Source organism: Schistocerca nitens, chromosome 3 (genome assembly GCF_023898315.1).
Source record: "Schistocerca nitens isolate TAMUIC-IGC-003100 chromosome 3, iqSchNite1.1, whole genome shotgun sequence".
Taxonomy (NCBI): domain Eukaryota; kingdom Metazoa; phylum Arthropoda; class Insecta; order Orthoptera; family Acrididae; genus Schistocerca; species Schistocerca nitens.
This window is the reverse complement of record NC_064616.1, coordinates 336,923,331-336,946,226: the sequence shown is the minus strand read 5'-3', so window position 1 is coordinate 336,946,226 and position 22,896 is coordinate 336,923,331.

The following is a 22,896-nucleotide window of genomic DNA, read 5'->3' as shown; positions in this document are numbered from 1 at the left end:
TTATAGGAATGTTTAAAATTAAACACATTACATTAAGTATTACATATTTTCAAAAATATCGTATAAAGAATAGAAAGAACTATTCAAAAGATAAAATTTTAGCTGTTTTTTGAATTTAGTGTTATTTAACATGAACTGGAAGTTTGTTGTGTACTTTTCTGCTTGAATAATGTCCCCATTTCTATACCATGCTAAGACATTTATTTTGTTTCAAGATCATGTTTACTTCTTGTATCATGCTCATGATATTCATAGTTTGTTCTGTAAATTGTATGATTATTATTCACTAAGCACATGAGTGGAGCAATGTACAGGCATAGCATGATGAGGATCTTCAGTTTTTTGAATAAATTTCTGCAAGAGGATCTATGGTACACTCTACCCATATTTCTGATTACTCTCTTCTGTGCAATAAGGCTTTATTTACTCCTGACTGGTCTGCCCAGGACATGATGCGACATGTCATAAGTGAATGGAAACATCCAAACTATGAAGCTTGGATTGTTTCCAAGTCACAAGCAGATTAAAGTGAGCTGCTGAATTCATTCCTTTATGTAGATTGATGTGATGAACTGACTGAATTAGAGAATTGTTAATGTGCCACTGCAGAATTATACAGTACTACCTTCCACCTTCTGTCATCTAGATATGATTCAAACCACATCTCTACTTTACCATGTAAGTTATAATGCCTTTGTAAGTAGAATTCTGTGATCTACACTACTGAATGCTTTATTTAGACAGATCACACAAGATTTCAAGTGGTGTCATTTTATTGTTTGTGGACTTGAGGATCTGGTTGACAAATGAGAAAATGGCATGTTCAGTTCAATTACCCTATTGGAGCTCAAACTGATTTTTTATAAGGATGTTATGTTTATTCAAATGATCGATGATTCTCTTGGACATAGGTTTCTCTAGGATTTTAGAAGGACTTGCTATCAGTGAAACTGGGCAGTAGTTGGAAACTTCAACTTTATCACCTTTTTTTAATGCTGGTTTAACAATTGCATATTTGAGTCTTTCAGGGACACTCCCTTGATTTGTAGTCTCATTAAATATGTGACAGAGAACTTCAAGAATAAATTTACAGCAGTACTTCAATACTTTCATACAGAATTATCCACACCAGTAAAATTTTTATTGTTCATTTGCCTTATTACCTTATCAGTCTCATCTATTGTAATGTAGGGTATATGTGTCTGACTAATTTTGTTCTGCACTGCATTTTAACAAAGGTTGATGGCTTCAACCACAGATCCTTTAGAACCAATTTGATCCTCTACTGTCAAGAATGGTTGAGCAAGCCTAAAAATGTTGATCAACGCAGTAATTCTTTTTATCTACAAACTAGTACTCTATATTGTTTGGAATACACATTTAGGATTGCCACAGGTTCTGGAAATTAGGGAAATCAGGGAATATGAGGGAATTTCAAACATGTCAGGGAAATCAGGGATATTTGAGAAAAAAACTGGAAAAATCTTGTTTTTGTCTCAGTAGATGAAATGATTTGTTGTTGCATCATCACTGGTTGGGCACAGCTGAGCACATGCACCACTTCCCTACCGCTCCCCTCATCTTGCAGTCAGTGCTGTCACCACTAGCCTAGCAGCTGCTGATGAGAGGCTGGGAGGCATGAGGAGTGGTTTGTTGGATCTGATTCTCAGAGACTGTGGACGCAATGGCTGGAGACAGCAGTGGTGTGTGCATGAGTTGTGTCTGTGTGATTGTGTGAATGTGTGTGTTCTCTCATTTCCTGGCCATGGCTATAACTGAAAATTTAGTTGCGCGAGTGTGATTGTCTTTCCTACGTGCCTGTCTACAGCTCGGCAATCATCTTTATGGTGAGTTGCTACCTTTCCTCATTATTATTGATTCTTGTAGTATTTGCTCAAGTTATCTGTTGCATGGATTGATCACCGTGGTCACATTTCATCAATATGCTGCCCGTGACTCCTGAATAGCTGACCACATGACTGGGTTTCCACCCCAAGCCAAAATCACCAGCCATTTCTGCAGATATCTCTAATGGATGGGGACTGCCGATCTGAAGCCCTTTGTTTCCCACTATTGTGCAGGTCTTGTCTATCAGATCTAAATTCACTGAACTGCCTGCAGAATGGTTCTGTTGCTGTGTGGTGTTATGCAGTGGATTTTTGTGTTTTATCCATGAATCCAGGACTGCAATGCTCCTGGGCAGGCCAGAGGCCACAGATGTTGGATTTCAGAAACTGCAATTGCCTCACTGCAAGTATGTTGTATAGTGTGATGTTTTATAAACTTTTTATTTATTCTGGTACATTTTGACTCTTGGAAAGTAGTTTATTAGCAGAAAGTATGGATGATAAGAAGAAGAAAATTGTGGCAGTTGCTGGCGGTTTGTACTGACAGTAATGAATATAGTAGAACCAAGATATTATAGGCGGTCACATATATTGTTGACTTACACAACTCCTCCTCATCTTGTACATTTCTTTCAAGAGGCCTATTTCCTTCTGAGTTTATTTCTGATATTGGTGAAGGTATTTTAACCTTGTTTGTGACTGCAAGGGAATGTGTATTTTAGCCACCAAATGTATGTTGTTTTTTTTTAAAATAAAATAACATGAGTGGGCTTAATGAAACACATATACCATTTGACATACCTTCTCCTTTTAAAATCAGTTGATTACAAAAGATGTTGATGTTAGTACTTACAATTTTTTGCTCACATTAGGAAACGCCGTCTGCTTGCAATTTTTTTTAGATATTTTCTTGTTTGGCACTAATGTGGCAACCCTGACATTATTACTCCACCTTAACGCATTGTATTCCTAGTGTAAGAAGCTGCTAAGCTGTATTTGTATACCTGCATCGTTTCAATCCCTTCCTTCAGATGATGTTCAGTAATACATAATAAATAGGTATTGTTTATTGCATTGCTGTCATTAATGCAAACAACTGGTCCAGTTTGTTTGTTGGACTCTGTTGCGAAATACAAAGTATGCCACTTCCTAAACCCTTTGTTATGATGTCACTGTAAATTACAATTAGAGGTCTTAGGAAATGTATCTGCAGGTTTCTGACTTAAGTTGGTACTGGAAATGAGGCCATGTACCAAACATTCTGTAAAGTTTTGCATGTAATGGTTCTTGTGCTTCTTCTGCTTGCCTTATTATTGCTGAACATGGTGGAGACTCACTGCTGAAGATTGTAGGGGACTAATACTGATGAAAGGTCTTGAGCCACTGATGGAAGGTCAACAGCATGTGAAGTTTCTGACACTGCTGCTTATGAATGCAGGGAGACAGTATTAGTATGTTTGATGGCTATGTTTTAAGATTACAAGATCGCTGTTGCAGCAATTGAAGTTTGTGGTTGTGTTCCTGTTGATTCTTGAACTGTTTGCACAGGCTGTAAAGTTACTTACTGATATAAAATTGTAGGGTCCAAATAAGGTTTCCAGAACACTTTTTGGTATCAGAATCCTTTAGAGAATCTGCAATGAAGTCACTGCAAGCTATTAACTTCTGTGCAGTCTTAAGCATTTTGTGCAGCTCTTCTGTTATTTTGGCTTCTTTCAAAACAAGGTAACTGAATCCTGATTATAAACTAAAAAAGATGCCTATCTGACACCAGTAACTACCAAGGGATCCAGGATTGTGTAACGGTGCGCCCCCCCCCCCCCATATATTATCTGCAAGAAGCTCAGCTACCCTATGTTTCCCTCTGCTGTTCAGACATAAACTCTGTCTAGTCTAGTACATCCCCATCTCCCAATTGCAGTAACAGGCAGTGCTCCAAGAACTGCCTTTAGTTTGGAAACAGTTCCAACAAGTGAAAATGAAGTATCAAAACTAATTAAAAAGCTGAAACACAAATTGACAACCTTTGTAAATGAAGTACTAGTTTTACTTCTAATTAAAATAAGTCACTAGCTGTAATGACCTTGATAACCATTCCTAATTTGTTACATTTTGTAGGAGAGTTTCCTACATATTAAAAATTTCAAAAGTAATTCATTCTTCAAACATAGGAACATGTACAAATTTTAGACCACCACTACATATTCATTACATTACAAATCGCTCTGAGCACTATCGGACTTAACTGCTGAGGTCATCAGTTTCATTACATTACAGTTTCAACAAACTGGAATGGTTTGTATTCAAATAATTTCATGTGGTTGCATCTGTACTGTTTTCATCCTCATTAATGCATTTATATCATTTCAGTTCATATAATTCACTGCATGTATGCACCTGGTGGCAAGGGTAAGCTATGTTCCAATACTGACTCTGATAACCCTGTGATGGTATTCTCACATACCTCATGGCAAAAAATCTGGTAATAATGTTAAGAAATCATTGATGGAAACATCTGTGCTAAGTCTGTGCCAAGTCTGAGTCAGGCAAGGAGGCATGCTCCCACAGCTTAATGGCTAAAAAAGTGCTCATGACCAGGAAGAAATTTGGGTTTGAGTCTGCTCATGACCAGGAAGAACTCTGCATTTGAATCCTGGCTTGGCACAAGTTTTCAGTTCTTCTTACATATCAAAATCTCTGGTTCAGAATATGTGACTGGTTTGCAATCACTTTATTTTGTGTGACTGCATCTTCACTGATTTCATTCCTATCAAGTCATTAATTTAATTTCTGTGAATTTAATACATTTCACAAAAGGAAAGAGTCTAACAGTCAGGAATAAAAGTTTTCTTTATTCTGCTATATGACATAAGATAACAGTAAAGCAAATTAAAATTCCACACTCTTCAACAATCTAACAAATTTTTTTAAGCCTAATGTAGGCTCAGTCTATGAGAAGTTATCTTTGTGTGATATAAGGCCAATATTTTGACAACAGACTGAATTGTCATTGCCAGTTGTTATGGTCTGATTACATCATGTTGGACCAGTCATACTTCATACATGCTGATGTCCTTGATTTCTTAAATGCAATGTGACAGCAGTATAGCAGTTATATTGTAGTATTATTCATGACACTGCAATTGGCTTACAGTCACTCGGAGCAGCCAGCTGAGTATTTCTACAACCATCTGTGTTTGATACTTGTACCATGGTCATTACCTTGGCTGCCTGTTAATCACTTGTAAATCAGATCCTGCATCTTACTTATATATGCTCTCAGTCATCAGTAATAAGATTTATAGTGACTGAAATTTTGATGAACCCTATCATGTAACATTCTGCCAGGCTGGATCACATACATTATGGAAAAGCATTATGCTGGTGCATATTTCAGTTACCTACAGAAACTGGGTTGCTCCCAGGTAGTGCAAATGATGACCTAACTCTGAAAGTAATATATATATATATATATATATATATATATATATATATATATATATATATATATATATATATATATATATATATATTAACAGAGGGAAACATTCCACATGGGAAAAATATATCTAAAAACAAAGATGATGTGACTTACCAAACAAAAGCGCTGGCACGTCGATAGACACACAAACACAAACATACACACAAAATTCAAGCTTTCGCAACAAACTGTTGCCTCATCAGGAAAGAGGGAAGGAGAAGGAAGGACGAAAGGATGATATGTCTGCTTGTGTCTGTATATGTGTGGATGGATATGTGTGTGTGTGTGTGCGAGTGTATACCCGTCCTTTTTTCCCCCTAAGGTAAGTCTTTCCGCTCCCGGGATTGGAATGACTCCTTACCCTCTCCCTTAAAACCCACATCCTTTCATCCTTCCTTCTCCTTCCCTCTTTTCTGATGAGGCAACAGTTTGTTGCGAAAGCTTGAATTTTGTGTGTATGTTTGTGTTTGTTTGTGTGTCTATCGACGTGCCAGCGCTTTCGTTTGGTAAGTCACATCATCTTTGTTTTTATATATATCAGAGTCCTTGTCTGTGCCCAGTATTATAGTACTGCAAAATAGAACTGTGGAGAACTGTATTAACCAGCAGCTGGACATATGACAATCTGACAAGTCAGCTTTCATGGAGCTCAGAATGGTGATTCGACATTTGATGGATTTGTAACAAAGAGTAATGTAAGATCTACAACTGAATGACAACCATCAACATGCTAAAAGAATGGTGAAAACTAACACTGTAAATCAATTGGATAGATAAAATGACATGGTGATAATAATATTGGGAGTAGTTTACTAAGAAACATGAGGTGGCCAGTGCTGCTTCAGAGTACTGCATTAGAATAGATATTTGTATAATAAAATAATAAGCAATAAGTTGCATAAAGGAAATTTAATTTCTTTACCAGTTTTGGGCATATACCGCCCTTCATCAGGCTGTTACACCTATAGCATTATTTGTGAGTGTGAATGATAAAGTGCTTACAGCAAAAATGACATGGTCCAAAAAATGTATGCAGGTGTGATAAGTAATACATACTAAATCCATTAACACAATAACAGCTTTCAGATGCCTTCATGTAGTTCACAGTGTTTGTGAACTACAGATGTCTAGATTATTTAATGAATGTGTCTTGGTAGAAAAATAGCTACTTGGAAAAAAGCTACTATTCACCTGCTGCTGCCTTTGCTTACTTTAAAAAATGTATTTACGTAATTTTACACAGTTGACTATTTGCTGCCTTTTTTTGCTGGCAAATTGGTGTCTATCTTATAAATATTGAATTTATGCAGACTTCACACTGCTGTGTCCAGGTATTCAGATATATTACTGATGGATTGATAATGAGATATTCTTTTGCTTTAATTTTAAATACTGAACTCTAAAAAGAGATGTGTAGTTTATACGGAAATTATTTCTACATCTGCTATTTTCATTTTGAATGTTTGTGTTTGTCCTCAATTCACACTTAACTATTAACCACGTACCAGTAGGATGTATACCCACTGGCACGTAAGTGTAAGAAACTGTAGACCCCTGAAGAGGCTTCTTCAAGATTTTCAGTTAACACAATATTCTTACTGTTTGCTTCTGTAGAGCAAATACTTGTTTTGCATTAGTTGCAGTGCCCCAGAAGATTATGTCATAGAACAGAACAGAATGAAAGTGTATAAAGTGTGCCAGCAGTCCTATCTACAGGTCAACGCAGTGAGAGAGATTTATGAGTATAAAGTAGGTGGAACTGAGGGTCGTGGTAATCTTATTCACATGCTGGTGCCAGACCTAGTTTGTTATCCATCTGGATGCTGGCTAGCTTCAAACATAGAGTCTGATCTAGAGCATATGCAGTGATCTGTGCTTTTGGTACTTGTAAGTCACTGTCTTCAGTTTCAAGTTGCACAATAAGAGTTTTTGTGAGATTTATTATTAATAAGTGCCACTGAACCAGTTGTAAGACTGTTCCATTGTTCTTCTGGTTATGTGTTGTAGGGGTGTGCTTGGGCCCTTTATCAATATACTTGCGTTATAAGGGAGAAGTCCAGTTTTTCAAGAGTCCTCCAGTATCCCAATAATTCACTTACGTAGAGTGAGAACAGGAGCAGGCAGAGCACTGAAGCTTAATGTTATTCCTGACATATCATTTGCTCATGTAAGCCTCTTGTTTTCTATTATTCAGGTTTGACTCCATCCATGCAGGATTTTGTGATCTAGACAACCAAAGGCCTTGTCAAGTTCACAAAAAATCCTTGCCTGATAATTTTTATTGTTTGGATCTATTATAATTGTGTTTATGATATGATTCATAGCCTACACAGTAGGTAAGCCTTTACAGAAGTCAAGCTGAACTATTGTCAAAGGGTTATTCTCAGGAAGATAGTTCAAGCCAGTTTTCCAAAAAACTTTGACAACACAGAAAGTAGGGAGAATGGTCTATAAATAGAGGTAGTCACTTACCCACACATTGTATGTCATGTTTACTACTGCCTACTTCAATCTTTCACCAAATAATCATTTACTCACAGACTGGTTACAAAGGTAACTCAAATGTGGCACTACCAAGTCAACACAGCATTTTAGTTCTTTAGCTGAGATACCATGGTACCCAGAGGAGTTCCCACTTTTTACTGACCTAATGATGAGTTAGGAAAGCTCATGTATAATGGTCAAGGATATGTTGTCTGTCTCAGTAAGTTTACTGCATTTGTTTTCAGTACACCACTTTAACCCACGTTTTCAGCTACTGTTAGGTAGAATATATTGAATTTGGTAGCCAATGATTTGACTTTCTTATCATTTGTCTTGTTGATATTGTCATTTGGGATTTTAGTATAATTTTCCACACCTAGTTTATACATTTCATCTCTATTAATACTCCAAATTGTCATAACATTGGTCTCATAATTTCGTATTTTTCTGGCATAGTGCATGGTTTTCACATTTTTGATGATGTGACGAAGATTTTTGAACAAATGCTTGTAATGCATTTTTGAGTCACTTGCATTAAATAAGTCTCTGTCCTCCTAGTATAAGATAATTTAATCCAATATATTAGCCATCTGTTTTCTTGGCTGCCGCTATAAATGTCACTGACCAGTGTTAAACAAAAACTTGGATCATATTGTTTTTTGTTTTTCTAATGACTGTTGCAACCATGTCTATAGTTATCTGGCATATCTGTCTTTCAGAAACTTTTACTTAAAAAAGGCTTAGAGAAAATATTGTAAATCACAGGGACTCGACACACACCACTATGGTTACACAAAATGCTTCTGGATATTAGTCACTCAAGTAACCTTGTACCAGAACTATTAACATGTAGACCATACCATGGGTTGTGTGACCATGTGACAAGTGACACATTAGTCACATCACTGTTTGATTACTCCAATCTTTTGAGCTACTCTTGAGGCTCTGCATTTATGTGTTCAACAGATCATTTCAGCCATGGCTTATTAGCTTGCTGAAAGAATGAAATAATCTTCACTTTTCTGTTAGGAGCATTCCCAGCAATATGCCTAATATCATCCTTAACTGTTCAGTTGAGTTTAAAGTCAAAATTGTTCTTGGCACCCTCAGTAACCACCACACAATATGCTTCACCTAGAGCTTTTCCCAGGAAATTTAAATGCAAAATGATGTCATGGAGCCCAGCACCTGGGATGAGCATGTCTGCCACAGTGATTTACTTTCAAAATGAGAAATATCATTACATAGAATGTTACATGAAAAATGTTTAAGTACAATATGAATGGTAAAGGAACATATTGAACATCAGCAGTGTAGATTGGTATAAAACAAACTGGAAGTTGGCAACGTAGAATTTACATACTTACCATAAAGCACAATGAAAGTTTCTCCATTTCCATGCATGGCATGCAAGGTTTTTATTTAGTGGGGATATACATGGACCAACTCACCACAGTCATGAGTTAAAAGAACATACACATGTGCCACTCCTATTAAAAAGCATCTCAGTATTGAACAAAATGAAAGCTAGCAAATGCTTACAGTCCATACTGTCATAAACTATCAATTAATACACAGCAGCAATAGCACTAAAGCAACACATTAAAAGTGGGATCAGTGTAAAACCTGCTAATTAAAAGCTGACAACTAACCAAGGCTTACATAAGATTAGACCTAACACAAATTTTACATAAAGAAAGATGGATAAATTTTAAATTTATGAGGACACAGATAATGACACACAACAATGTGCCATAGTCATACAACAAAAAATGAAAAATATACAAACTTCTATGAAAAGAGGACATTTTACAGCTATGTAAAATGAACTGTGTGGACCTTGCAGACCTCACTACAGGAGAATAATTCAAATTGAGAATGGATGGGATAGTAGTTCCATGTTCTTCTTCCCATCAAAAAATGACAGTACTTTTGTCACTCGGGTTTACCAGTTTGCTTCCCCCTTCATGTACGCCACTTCGTGCTCTGTGCATTCTGTACTCATTCACTGTGGTGCTCAGGGTCACTGCACAAAGTGTAAGTGTCCTGGTGTTCATTGCATATTTCTTTACCCAGGCAGTCATCTGTAGCACTATCTGGTGCTACTTTGCCATTGACTTAGGTTTTACCACAACTAGCCCGACTGCTGATTTCTAAAGAGTTATATGATACTTGTTTTTTCTATGTGTAAAAACTATTATTAGCTCTGGTACAGTATAACACCTGGTGATGGGCATATAAGAGCCTGAAACTGGTCATGTTTTAGATAAAAAAAAAACTTTCAACTGAAGTGGTGTTTTCAAACCCTGCTTCCTGCTGTTGTTGTCCTGTTTATTCTTGGTGACTCACTGCTGACAATTTCAGCCAGTCAGCCAGCTTCTGCTGGTTCTTAACTCATTCCTGGCCTTGTTAGATTCCTGTTAATATAGTTGTCTTAACATTTTGGTTTGTTGCCCTTGAAATAACAATCTAACTTCACACTGTTTTCTGTAATCTTCCTTTCTCTGTGTTGCATTCTATTCCATAACTTCAACCCCATGTTTGATAGCACCATATGTAACACACATAGCCAGTGCTATTGCGCCAGAGCAAGTTTTCTCTGTAGCTATGTTCCATGAAACTCCCATACTTGTTCCTTGGCTAATTTATGTTAATGGCATTACTGTATCAAAACTGTGCTGCAATCAGTCATTACATGTCATTTATGTTACATATTATAGGTAATAATATATGCATCAATTGGTTTTGCAAAGAAATTTGTAACAGGAGTAAAGGAGAATGTCAACAATAAGTCCTCTAAGCTTCACTTTAACTATACATTATTATTGTCGAAAGTATGTATGGTTTCTGAAAAGTTAGTTGAAAATGAGTATTTCTGAATAATGGATACTTCTCTGAGCAAAATTGTTCCTCAGCATTATGACATTAATTTGATAGGCTTCTCAAAAAAGTATTATGTAGAATGCATATACTGAAGGTTAGGAGTTCATTGAGAAGCGAAATCCCAAAGCCCAGCTACAGTTGAGAAAACAGTACTGCCTGTACCATTAATAAGAAACACAACATATTCTGTATCTGAAGGGTTTGCAGAATGTTTTAATTGTACAGTTTATCATGAATACATTTTGTAGATCAAAACCAGAGCAATACTGCCCCTATGTTTTGGAACATCTGCAGTAAACATATGGAGCTTACCTGATGCCACTTGTGTATGTTGTTAAGAGGGGCATTCAATAAGTAATGCAACACATATTTTTATCAGGCAATTTTGGTTGAAAAAATGTGGAATTTGTTGTGGGAGATCATGGATTATTCCTGCTTCAGCCACTGCAGTTTCAAGAAGTTCTGGTAGGTGGCACTGCTATATGTGGTATTGAAAGTGACACCTGTAGCAGAGGTGTGTTCCTAGCAGAGAGCTGGCATTCAGTTTCTTTTGGTGGAAAACCAGAGCATCACAGATATTAATAAGCTCTTGCAGAATGTCTATGGAGATGTGCCTGTGAACAAAAGCACAGGTGGGGTACATGGTTAATCATTGGGCAAGGTGTCTGTCATCTTCGCAACAAGGTCACGCAAACCTGTCCAGCCTTCCTCATACCAAACAGCTGCACGCAGCTGTGACTCCTCCAATGATGGAATGTGCGGACATTCTCATTCCAGGTGCTCAATGGATCCCAGTCAAATACCCAGCTGCACAACCGGATATCTCTGTTGGTAGTGCTGCTACATTCATCCACCAGTTGGGGCACACAAAGGTATTTGGCCACTGTGTTCCTTGTCGCCTAACAGAAAACCACCAAGAGCAACAAAGAACAAGCTCCGCAGAACTGCTTGTACATTAAGAGGCTGACTGTGATAATTTTTTGGTAAACATTGTCACAGTAATTGATGCATGTGTTCATCGTATGGAACCAACAACAAAACAGCAGTGAATGGAGTGATACCACACCAACGCTTCTCTGAAGGAAATGCCGGTAAAGTCATGGTGAAAGTCTTCTGGGACTCTGATCAGGTTATTCTATTGGATGTCCTCCTTCATGGTACAATAATCAACTCAGAAGTTCATTGCACTACACTCAGGAAATTGAAGAAACGATGTCAGTGTGTTCATCACCACAAAAATGTAAATGAACTACTCCTACTTCATGATAATGTAAGGCCTGACAATGGTCTGCACAAGTGAGTGGAGCTCACAAAACTGCATTGCACTGACTGTCACACCTTCAGACTTCCATATTTTTGGCCCAATGAAGAATGCAGCAAGTGGGAAGCAGTACAGTGATGATGGGGGTCACTGATGCAGCAAGATGTTCAGTCCAACATCAATCAGTAGAGTGGTACTATGTGGCCACATGTGCTCTATCGGTAGGGTGTCATTTGGCAGTCACGTTCAACAGAGATTATATTGAAAAATGGGGCTTTGTAGGCAAACAAGTGGGGAACAATATGGTGTACTGGAATAGTGAACAAAACCATTCTGCTCTTAGAAAAAAAAGTGTTGCATTACTTACTGAATGTCCTTCGTATTTGCAGTTCTTCATACTTTCTTGCATTGTAGCTTCAATGTCAAAGTAAAGTGGAGAGTTGAAGTATCTTTTGTTTCCCATTTTATAATCATACAAATATTACCTATCTTAATAAATCTTTGATAATTATGTATGTTAAATGGGTGACAGCATTCCTGATCTTATCTAACTGTTTGACTGTTAATCCAAAGGTGTCAGGATTTCCATCCCTTCAATATTAGTGACAACATTTTGGTTGGTATAGATATATTGAATAAAACTTATATTTCAGGTACACTTTCTGCTCTGCTTCTCCAGTAGCACATTCCTGTCTGTGTGACTAAATGCTTTCAAATAAACAGTGTATTATTGATATGTCTCCAAATTCAGTGCCATTTTCTTCTTGAGTTTTTTGTTTCACATAAAAAACATTGTTATTAAAGGCTTTACCTTACAAGAATCCTACTAGCCATTCAGTGTAAGTATTGTCAGAGGTAATTCTGAGCTTTACACTTACCAATTTTCATATACATGGTCCAGTCACAATAACGTAACCACTTTCTATGTTCAGCATGAATGTGAGAAAACCACTCACTGATGACAGGGGCAGCATTAGCAGCAGAGGGTATATAATGTGTATTGGAGGATGCAGATAATAGTGCACAAGCTTTCGGGCCTAGGATGGAAGCAGTTCCCAATGGTTAAATTTGTAAACTGTTTGTGTGCCACAGTGGTTGATATATACAGTTCATGGCAAAATGGCACTATCCAAAACTGGTACTGAGACATCTGTGGTACACCATGGACCATAGATGACAAGGGTGAATGACAGTTGTGAATATGTGTATGGGCGAATAGACATGGGACAGATTTTGAGCAGCTTACCACCCAGATGAACCCAGGGGCTACCATCAGCATGTGCAAACAACTATTCAGCAAACAATGCTGCATATGGGCCTCCACAGCAGACTCCTGGGCCTCCACAGTGGACACCTGGTTGATGCACCTATGCTGACTGGCCACTGTGGTTAAAGAGTTCTGTGCATGCAAAATGGAACCTTCCAAAACTGGTGCTGAGGAATTTGTGCTGCACTACGGTCCATAGATGACAGTGGTGAATGATAGCTGCAGATATGTGTACAGGCAAATAGATGTGCAGCTGTTGCACAATTGATCACCCAGATAAATGAAGGGGCTAACAACAGTTTGTGGTTCAAGATTATTGAGCAAATGTTGCTCCACAGCAGGCACCGGGTTCATGTATCCATGCTGACTGCTGTTCACTGGAGATGGATGCTGGCATTTGCATGTTGGTACCACAGATGGATGTCCACTGAGTTCTAATAGGGGGGGGGGGGGGGGCATTTTCAGACGAATCATGTTTTATACTCTATCAGACAGATGGCGGTTGGCCTATACAGCATGAAACATCTAAAATCAAACACCCTGCTACATTCGTTAGATGGTTCCCACTGGAAGGGGGAAGCATTATGGTCTGGGCAATGTTTTTGTGCCATTTACTGAGTGATCTCATTATTCTGAAGTCACAGGGGATCACCGAAAGTATGCATCTGCCCTTGGGGACTGCATCCACTGCTAAATGCATTTTGTTTTTCCTTGGCAGGATGGCATCTACCAGCAGGGCAATTCAATGTGTCAAGCTCACAGTGTATGTGTGTGGTTTGAAGAGCATCAAAATGTGTTTACCATAGTCCCCTGACTACCAAACTCCCAGGATTTAGACTGAATCCAGGAAATGTGGGACCACCTCGATTGGGCTGTTCGTGCCATGGATCTTCAACCGAAAAATGTAGTGCAGCTGTTCACAGCAATGCAGTCTGGATGACTTGACACCCTTGTCAGTACCTTTCAGAACCCCAGTGACTCTCTGCCTGCATCTCCTGCAGTGGCCTGCGTTGCTACGGGTGGTTATTTAGACTTTTGACAGATATTGACTGGACAGTGTATTTTACACTCTGTATTCAGAAAAGAAATATCTTTGAAGTGAATGTCATCATTGAGGTCAGCTCTTAAAAAATAGTAGTTTTGCTGTCCCACGTTTTACACATATGTCATGTCTTCTCTTGTATTTTTTATGCAGAAGTAAAATACTATGTTTTAAGAATGAAGCTTCATACATAATGAATTGCACCCTTATTCCATTTAAACTAGAACCATTCTATTCTTTGTCTTAGCCAGAGTCTTGTATAACTATGACATCTGAATGGTTTCTGTTTCTCCTAGGGTTTCCATATCTGGCACATTCTGTGCACCTTTCATGTTTCATAACTCTGTTTAATGTGTGATCTATTTTCTTTCAGATATGAAACTTTTAGTTAGTTACATTCCCCTGCAACAGTTTAGGTGCCTTATTAGCTTATAAGCTGTTTGTTATTATACATGTGCATCCTTCCATATTTTACTTGTAAATGTACACCATGTGGAATTTTTGAAAATATTGGCACCATTTCACTACAACTGGAGGCAAAATTGCATTTGGTCCATATACTACCAGAATTTCACAGTGAATTTATGTACAATGTAGGCTTTTGCCCACAAGAATCATTCTGTCCCACATATTTTAACTTTGGAGTACAGTTCCTGGTGCCACATAATTTCAATTGCATGCTGCAATGCATCTTGTTATCCAGACTGTAATAGAAGTGAGTACTCCTTTCTAACAATTCCCCACTCCTGTTGGGTAATAGTCTTACCAAGGGATGACATAAAGTCCTTATATATTTGTAATTACTGTGTTGAGAGCATGACGAGTTATCCTGCCTTCCTGATTTTGTATCTCTTTGATTTACATAACTGTTTTCATGCAAATGCCTGGATGGTCACCACTAGAAGTTCATGGCTCACTACCTATCCCATAGCTGTGAAAGTATACATATAAGTAATGAAATGTTTGTGTATATATGAGTTATGTTTTTGTTTTAATCTGAATACTTCACCATGCCCAATTCATATGAGTGAAGACAACAGCTGCTACAACAGCAAATACTATTACTACTACTGCTACTGCTGCAAAATACAGTGAAATATGCAGATGACACAGTGTACATCACATCATGTAATGATGTGAATACTATGACACAAATAAATAACCCCATGATTGAAAAGACAGATCAAATGAGTGGAGAAAAATGTGTTATTATGAAGCACCAAAACACTCTGAACACATCGTCTTTTGCCATATAAATACCGAGAATGGACAAAATTACCTCAAAAACATGTATCTTGACATAAAATAATACTGGAAGTACCACAAAGGAAAGCTTGACATTAGGTTAGCAACAGTGTTGTACTACCTAAGTAAACTGAAAAATTGTTTGTGGATATCACGCCTTTCTCGATACCCATGTATTCTACAGAATACTACTTTGAGAACTGGAGCAATGAAAGTTCACTGTGGCATCGGAAAGGCACAAGATATGTTTTGTGTTTAAGTAGCTCAAATTCTTGTAGACAAGACTTTGCTGAGGACAACTCCCTTACAGCCTTCAGTATACGAACTCAGAGTACTGATACATCCCAACCAGTCTGTTCACATGTATGAAATTAGGTTAGATGCTCATTCATATGAAACCAGGAAAAGAAACTTACTCCCCACGCCAGGTTTAGTAAAGCATTTTTGATTTTTTTAACATGACAACATGTTTTTCAGCCAGTTACTGCATGGAAAAGGGAAGTGCATGATGGAAAATTAAAAACAGTGGTAGTGTTTGGTTAAAAGGAAAATTGTTAATGGTAGTATTTTTTAATGAGTACTATTCCATTTTACTGATATTTCTGACAATGTCCCACAACACTTAAAAGAATATTTTGGAGTTAAAAGAAACCCTTTTGGACTATCCACAGTTATAATTTAAAACAGATGATATGTCTTAATAGATATTTAATGAAGAGCAGATGTTAAGAGTGCATAAATATTGAACAATAATACGGCCTGAGGAAAACTGTGGGTGACAATAGTAGAAGTAGTCATAGTAGTAGTAGTAATTTTATTCAACCATAGTTCACTTTTAGAAGGGTGCTGGATGTGTCATAGTATTGGAATTTAAGAACAAATAAATCAACACAATTCATAAATAATGGCTTTTACATGACCTACATGCAGATAATGGTCTGAATGGTGATAAGACCCTACATCTACATCTATATCTAGCTCTACATCTGCATCTATACTCTGGAAACCACTGTGAAGGGCAAGGTAGAGGGTATGTGCCATTGTACTAGTTGTTAGGGCTTTCTCCTTTTCCATTCATGTGTGGATTGATGATGGAAAAATGGTTGTTTAAATGTCTTAATGTGTAGTACAATTAGTATTATCCTATCTTTGTGATCAGTGTGGGAGTGATATGAGCGTGAGTCAAATGAAAACATTAAATTTCTAATAGCAAATCGAAATTTCGAGCCGTTATCCTGTAAGTTGGTAAGCGTGCTACAAACAGCATGCAGTATGGCCTGTAGGTGGCAGCATAATGCAGATGCACACATACCATCACAGTATCAGTATAAAGATGGCCGCCCCACTTGTGACTTGCACCAGGGAAGAACAGCGTTCTGCTGTTCTGTTTTTGCATCGTGAAGGTGTGAAACCAATTGTAGTTCATCGACAAATGAAGTTTCAGTATGGTGATGCATGTTTGTCACAGCAACAAGTCAATGAATGGAGTAGGAAGTTCGCAAATGGTGTGACTTCAGTGGAAGATGCTCTTCGTCCAGGTCAGGCACAACGAGTTGTGACTCCACAGAATATTGCAGCAGTTGAAGCCATAGTGAAGGAAACCCACCGAGTGACACTGAATGACATTGCAGCATGTTTACAGATTAGTCATGGGTCAGCACACTACATTGTGCATGATGCGCTCCAGTTTCACAAAGTGTCTGCAAGATGGGTGCCAGTGCGCCTGACTCCTGAAATGAGAGAACGACGTGTTGATGCTTGTGAAGAACTTCTTCGGCACTTTGAATGAGAAGGTGATGGCTTCCTTGAAAGAATCGTTACTGGTGACGAGACCTGGGTTCGCTTCCACCAACCAGAAATGAAGAGGGTGAGCAAGAAATTGTGCCATTCCTCATCACCAAATGATTCCCATATGTTTGGACCACTCAAAGACGCAATAGGGGGAAAGAAGTTCCGTTGTGATGAAGAGGTATGCCACACAGTGCATGAGTGGTTGCACGGACTACCAAAAGAATTTTTTTCTAAAGGAAATTATACACTTTGTAAGTGCTGGAGGACTTGCATTGAGCATGGGGGAGATTATGTTGAAAAGTGGTACACTTTTGTACCACTTCTGCACAATAAATAATATTTTTAAACAAATATGAAAGATTTTCATTTGACTCGCCCTTGTATGTAGCAGGTTTTAATGTATTACTAGATTAAACACTTAAAGTGGATTATAAAAAGTTTCTACATAGGTTTTCATGGGATATTTCATGTCTATCTTCAAGTGCCTGCCAGCTCAGTTCTTTGAGCATCATTGTGACACTCTCCCATGGGTCAAACAATGCTGTGACCATTTGTGCTGCTCTTCTTTGTATCTGTTGACCAAGTGTAGTATGTATTTATTCTGCAAGAAATTGCCCATTTCTTTAAAAACGTTTATGAACATCATACATTTGACAATAAATATCAGAGTGCACCTGATTGTTAAAAAACTGTCCAGTCAGTGAGATACTATAGTTCTTCCACAATGAAGAAGGAACTTCCTGGTTGAAACAATTTAAATATATATGTGTATGCTTTTAAAGAGAACAGGGTAATACACATAATCTATATGGCTGTGCAACTGTTCCTGGTTAATACACCTGCTAATTTATAAGGGAAAGTTTATACCTTTTGATAAATTGAGAGACATGTAAATGATTTTCCCTATGAATTAGTGTCTTCTCCAATTTACATTATTGATGGTACCATATACGTTATTGAGATGGATGGTTACTGATATCATTAGAACCTTAATAGCAAATGGAGATTTGGTAGGTGTTCATATGTCTGATTGTAGACCGTTACTTCGACTACATATGTAATGTCATTAATGAACACTATAATTAGCATTACATTTATGAACTAAAGTAACACACTGAAATGCTTCCTGCAAACTACTCACTTGGAAAGTATGAGGATGGCCTATAAATTCTAATGTCTGTAGTTAAGTTTCTTCTTGACAATGTCCAGTGAAAGCACTTGTAAGTCTCCTCTGGATGTGATAAGAGTTAGTTGGTAAGTGTTAGGGAATTTCAGTGGTTGTTATGGTTAAAAGGAATGTTGGAATAACATTGCTAGTGGTGACAAGAATGTGTCATTTCAATCCTTTGCTACAGCAGGTCCTACTTGATTTATTAAATTTCATCAAGATTGTATGTCTTATTGATTCTTTGTTAGACAGTTCAAAAATCTCAAATGTTCAATAGAAAATGAAGTAAATTTAGGCAGATTACATTTATAAAGAAGACTTTCGTTCCTTAGTTGAACAAGTCTCAGGCAATAACTATTATGATCTCTACCTCTTTATTTCATCTGTTGCTATTTATAACACTGAAATCATTTGGTTTCTCATCCAGTTCAGCATGTGCTGCAAGAGCTAGCAGCTTCTATCCCCCTTATGTGATAGTAAATGTTCTGTGCACTGTGCAATATTGGATCATAACTTGTTTTTATCCTTGGTCTGGATTTAGCCATGTTGAAAATAATATAAATAACCTTAACATTGTGAACAATCACAGGGAACTGATTGACAGTTTGTGAGTATTGAAATTTTATTTTCTGTATATTTAATTAACATGTAATACAAAACTGGGACATAATAAATCAGAAAATTCTAAATGCAATGTAACTGTGCAAAGCAATCATTTTACTGTGTTGTCTAAGTTTTGAAATGTAATCTTAATTGTCTACTAAAAAAAGAAACAAAAAGGAACCAAACATTTTGAAACTACCCTAAGATGACAAAAGTCATGGGATACCTCCTGATACCATGTGGGACCTACTTTTGCCAAGTGTAGTGTAGCAACATGACACAGGATGGAGTCATCAAGTTCTGGGACTCCTTTGAAGAAATATGGAACCATGCTCTCTTCATAGTGGTCCATAATTACGAAAGTGTTGCTGGTGCAGTAGTTTGTGCATGAGCTGACCTCTCTATTATCTCCAATAAATATTCACTGGAATCCATGTTGGGCGATCTGGGGGGCCAAATCATTTGCTTGAAGTACTGATCATGTTCTTCAAGCCATGACTCATTGTGATCTGGTGCCATGATGCATTGTCACTTATAAAACTTCTGCTTTCGTTTGGGAACATGAAGTCCATAATGGCAGCAGGTGGTGTCCAAGTAGCCTAACATTACCATTTCCAGTCACCGATTGGTTTAGTTCAACTAAACACAATTAGAAAGCCACCACATTCTCGCACAGTGCCTGGTTCACAACTTGGGCCCATGGCTTTGTTGGGTGTCTGCCACACTAGAGCCCTACTATCAGCTCTTACCAGCTGAAATTGGGATTCATCTAAATGTTCAAATGTGTATGAATTCCTAAGGGACCAAACTGCTTAGGACATCAGTCCCTAGACTTACACACAACTTAAACTAACTTATGCAATGAACAACACACAGTCCCATGTCCGAGGGAGGACCTGAACCTCCGGCGGGTTGGGCCGCGTAGTCCGTGACGTGATACCACAAACCGGGTGGCCACTCAGTGCGGCTGGGATTCATCTGACCAGGCTACAGTTCTGCAGTCATCTAGAGTCAATCTTATACAGTCACAAGCTGAAGAGATGCACTGCAGGTGATGTCATGATATTAGCAAATGTATGTGCATCAGTTGTCTTGTGCCATAGGCCACTAACAGCAAATTTCACTGCACTGTCCTAACAGATATGTTCATCACACAGCACACATTGATTTCTGTGGTTTTTCATGCAGTGCTACTTGCCTGATAACAGACAAAACTCTAAGCATATGCCATTGCTCTTGGTTGATAAGTGGTGGCTGTCAACAACTCTGTTGTTTGTGGTGATAGGTGTGGCCTGAAACTTGCTCGTTGTGACACTGCGGACATTGGAATATTATGTAAATTCCCTAAAGATATCTGAAATAGAATGTCTCATATGTCTACATACAACTATCATTCCACGTTCTAAGTCTGTTAATTCCCATAATCCCATCAGAAACCTTTTCACATGAATCATCTGAGCTCTGCCAATGCACTGCTTTTATACACCTTGTGGGTGCAATACTTCCACCACCTTTATACTCACACCAAAAAAGTCTTGCATCATCCTGGTTCCCAGAACTCCTAAAGATGAACGTTCACTGTGGATATTGTATTACAGACACAGTCCCTTTGACTGTTCAGAGATGTCACTAAACCCACCCAAAGAAGTAAACAACCATGAATGGTGCCATTCCTCATCACCAAATGATTCCCATATGTTTGGACCACTCAAAGACGCAATAGGGGGAAAGAAGTTCCGTTGTGATGAAGAGGTATGCCACACAGTGCATGAGTGGTTGCACAGACTACCAAAAGAACTTTTTTCTAAAGGAAATTATACATTTTGTAAGTGCTGGAGGACTTGCATTGAGCATGGGGGAGATTATGTTGAAAAGTGGTACACTTTTGTACCACTTCTGCACAATAAATAATATTTTTAAACAAATATGAAAGATTTTCATTTGACTCGCTCTTGTATGTAGCAGGTTTTAATGTATTACTAGATTAAACACTTAAAGTGGGTTATAAAAACTTTCTACATAGGTTTTCATGGGATATTTCATGTCTATCTTCAAGTGCCTGCCAGCTCAGTGCTTTCAGCATCATTGTGACACTCTCCCATGGGTCAAACAATGCTGTGACCATTTGTGCTGCTCTTCTTTGTATCTGTTGACCAAGTGTAGTATGTATTTATTCTGCAAGAAATTGCCCATTTCTTTAAAAACTTTTATGAACATCATACATTTGACAATAAATATCAGAGTGAACCTGATTGTTAAAAAACTGTCCAGTCAGTGAGATACTATAGTTCTTCCACAATGAAGAAGGAACTTCCTGGTTGAAACAATTTAAATATATATGTGTATGCTTTTAAAGAGAACAGGGTAATACACATAATCTATATGGCTGTGCAACTGTTCCTGGTTAATACACCTGCTAATTTATAAGGGAAAGTTTATACCTTTTGATAAATTGAGAGACATGTAAATGATTTTCCCTATGAATTAGTGTCTTCTCCAATTTACATTATTGATGGTACCATATATGTTATTGAGATGGATGGTTACTGATATCATTAGAACCTTAATAGCAAATGGAGATTTGGTAGGTGTTCAAATGTCTGATTGTAGACCGTTACTTTGATTACATATGTAATGTCATTAATGAACACTACAATTAGCATTACATTTATGATCTAAAGTAACACACTGAAATGCTTCCTGCAAACTACTCACTTGGAAAGTATGAGGATGGCCTATAAATTCTAATGTCTGTAGTTAAGTTTCTTCTTGACAATGTCCAGTGAAAGCACTTGTAAGTCTCCTCTGGATGTGATAAGAGTTAGTTGGTAAGTGTTAGGGAATTTCAGTGGTTGTTATGGTTAAAAGGAATGTTGGAATAACATTGCTAGTGGTGACAAGAATGTGTCATTTCAATCCTTTGCTACAGCAGGTCCTACTTGATTTATTAAATTTCATCAAGATTGTATGTCTTATTGATTCTTTGTTAGACAGTTCAAAAATCTCAAATGTTCAATAGAAAATGAAGTAAATTTAGGCAGATTACATTTATAAAGAAGACTTTCATACCTTAGTTGAACAAGTCTCAGGCAATAACTATTACGATCTCTACCTCTTTATTTCATCTGTTGCTATTTATAACACTGAAACCATTTGGTTTCTCATCCAGTTCAGCATGTGCTGCAAGAGCTAGCAGCTTCTATCCCCCTTATGTGATAGTAAATGTTCTGTGCACTGTGCAATATTGGATCATAACTTGTTTTTATGCTTGGTCCGGATTTAGCCATGTTGAAAATAATATAAATAACCTTAACATTGTGAACAATCACAGGGAACTGATTGACAGTTTGTGAGTATTGAAATTTTATTTTCTGTATATTTAATTAACATGTAATACAAAACTGGGACATAATAAATCAGAAAATTCTAAATGCAATGTAACTGAGCAAAGCAATCATTTTACTGTGTTGTCTAAGTTTTGAAATGTAATCTTAATTGTCTACTAAAAAAAGAAACAAAAAGGAACCAAACATTTTGAAACTACCCTAAGATGACAAAAGTCATGGGATACCTCCTGATACCATGTGGGACCTACTTTTGCCAAGTGTAGTGTAGCAACATGACACAGGATGGAGTCAACAAGTTCTGGGACTCCTTTGAAGAAATATGGAACCATGCTCTCTTCATAGTGGTCCATAATTACGAAAGTGTTGCTGGTGCAGTAGTTTGTGCATGAGCTGACCTCTCTATTATCTCCCATAAATATTCACTGGAATCCATGTTGGGCGATCTGGGGGGCCAAATCATTTGCTTGAAGTACTGAG